Source organism: Myotis brandtii, unplaced genomic scaffold, assembly GCF_000412655.1.
Source record: "Myotis brandtii unplaced genomic scaffold, ASM41265v1 scaffold581, whole genome shotgun sequence".
In the NCBI taxonomy this organism is placed as follows: Eukaryota; Metazoa; Chordata; class Mammalia; order Chiroptera; family Vespertilionidae; genus Myotis; species Myotis brandtii.
Window position 1 is genome coordinate 898,286 of NW_005370182.1, and position 2,686 is coordinate 900,971.

A 2,686-nucleotide genomic window follows, 5' to 3' on the forward strand; every position below is an offset into this window, starting at 1 on the left:
GCCTCCCCCCCGAGCAGCTGGCTCCAGAGCAGCCCCAGCAGGGCTTCCTCGCCCGCTTCCTCGCCGACGACCAGAAGTGCCAGCTCATGCTCCTGAAGACGCTGCAGACCAATCCATATGTCAAACTTCTACTTGATGCCATGAAACGCTCTGGTTGTGCCGTTAACAGAGAAAGACACTTTTCTTGTGAAGACTGTAATGGGAATGTCAGTGGAGGCTTTGATGCGTCAGTGTCTCAGATTGTTTTGTGCCAGAATAATATCCGTAATCAGGCCCATATGAACAGAGTGGTCACCCACGAGCTCATTCATACGTTTGATCATTGTCGTGCTCATGTCGACTGGTTCACCAATGTCAGACATTTGGCCTGCTCAGAGATTCGAGCTGCTAACCTCAGTGGAGACTGCTCACTTGTGAATGAAATATTCAGGCTACGTTTTGGATTAAAACAACACCATCAGACTTGTGTCAGAGACAGAGCCATTCTTTCTATCCTGGCTGTTAGGAATGTCAGCAAAGAAGTAGCTGAAAAGGCTGTTGATGAAGTTTTTGAATCTTGTTTCAATGACCATGAACCTTTTGGAAGAATCCCACATAACAAGACATATGCAAAATATGCTCACAGAGACTTTCAAAACCGTCATCGGTATTACTCAAATATATGAAGGCAATGACATTTTATATTACAGAGCCTCAGTGATCATGAAGAAAATATGGTTCTCAGGTGCACAAATGTATAAAACATAAATGATCAATTAAATACAGATAAGACAGAAGATGCTGATCCTAGTATATTATCAGAAAATGTAACTCTGGTGAAAAATGAAACTGCCTTAAACTTCAAGGCAAAATTATATCTGTATAGCTAACCATTTGGTGAATAAGGAAAATCAATTACATTTTTGTATTTTCTACATTGTAAAAAAAAAAAAAAATGTAAGATTACCTAAAGCTCCCACAATGGGTACGATAGCAGAAGAGCAAGACATTGGAAACCTATTTGAAAAAATGATAGAAAACTTCCCTAACTTGGTGAAGAGCAGAGAGTCCCAAACAAAATGACCCCAAAGAGGCCCACATCAAGACACATCAGGATTAAAATGCAAAAGATTAAAGACAAAGAAAGAATCTTAAAAACAGCAAGAGAAAAGCAGTTAGTTACCTACAATGGAGCTCTCATAAGACTGTCAACTGATTTCTCAACAGAAACTATGCAAGCCAAAAGGGAATGGCAAGAAATATTCAAAGTGATGAAAAGCAGGGACCTACAGCCAAGATTACTCTACCCAGCAAAGCTATCATTTAGAATCAAAGGACAAATAAAGAGCTTCCCAGAAAAGAAAAAGCTAGAGAAGTTTACTACCATCAAACCAGTATTACATGAAATGTTAAAGGGTCTTTTTTAAAAAGAAGAGCAAGATAAAAAATTATAAACAATAAAATGGCAATAAATATATATATATAAATATATATCTATAAACAAATTAATCTTAAAAAAACAGATGATTACTTTAATATTTGATTAAGAAATCTGTGAAGTGGTACCCTTGTATAATGTTGATAGGAGACTACTGTTGGTATTTACATTAAGTGTAAAGAAAAATGTACTGATTTTATTTATAGGACATTTGTTGAGATATTATAATCAAAACATTTAATGAATGAAAGTTGGAAATAATTCATTCAATGATCAATGCCTACCCCGCTCTCTGCTCTTCTTTCAACATGTATGTGGAGACTATATAGTTCAGTTTTCTGAGGACAGTTTTTTTTTAATATGTTTTTATTGATTCTTTTTTCTTTCTTTTTTTTTAATTTTAAGGGAGAGAAGAAGGGAGAGGAATAGAGAGATAGAAACATTGATGAGAGAGAAACATTAATCGGCTGCCTCCTGCATGCACCCCACTGGGGATTGAGCCTACAACCAGGAATCGAACTGGTGACCTCTTGGTTCATGGGTTGTCGCTCAACTGCTGAGCCACACCAGCTGGGTGTTTTCTGGGGACAGTTTTGATTAGATTTTTTAATTTTTAATTTTTTAAAGAAAAGTTTATTGCCCTAACTGGTTTGGCTCAGTGGATAGAGCATTGGCCTGTGGACTGAAGGGTCCTGGGTTCAATTCTGGTCAAGGGCACACGTGTGGGTTGCGGGCTCAATCCCCAGTAGGGGATGTGCAGGAGGCAGCCGATCAATGATTCTCTCTCATCATTGATGTTTCTATCTCTCTCTCCCCCTTTCTTCCTCTCTGAAATCAATAAAAATATATTTAAAAAAGAGAATAGTTTATTGATTTTTAGAGAGAGAGGAAGGGAGAAGAGAGAAACATCCATGCGAGAGTGTAACATTGATCGGCTGCCTCCTGTGTGCTTCCCGCTAGGGATTGAGTCTGCAACCTGGGCATGTGGCCTGACCAAGAATCAAACCGGCAACCCTTCTGTGAATGGGATGATGCCCCACCAATTGAGTCACACTGCCAGGGCTTGCTTTATTTTTAGTAAAGGCCAGTACATTAAATTCACAATGCAATTTAAACATATTTATATATATTTAATCCTCACCTGCGGATATGTTTTTTATTGACTTTTTAGAGAGAGAGGAAGGGAGTGAGAGAGAGAGAGAGAAACATTGATGTGAGAGAGAAACATTGATCAGTTGCCTCCTGTATGAACTCCGACCGGGGATCAAC

At 38.7% G+C, this 2,686-nt stretch overlaps 1 protein-coding gene and 1 pseudogene across 1 annotated transcript in view; both read left to right on the top strand.

Moving 5' to 3' along the window:
• The window catches only part of XRCC6BP1 (XRCC6 binding protein 1), a 16,563-nt gene extending 16,370 nt beyond the window's left edge, over window positions 1-193 (top strand). The window contains exon 6 of the transcript XR_001364552.1: window positions 112-193. The gene's annotated coding sequence lies outside the window, so the exon portion shown is untranslated. The remainder of the gene's footprint in view (window positions 1-111) is intronic.
• Window positions 6-914, top strand: LOC102245274 (annotated as a pseudogene).
• Window positions 915-2,686: the final 1,772 nt, after the last annotated feature.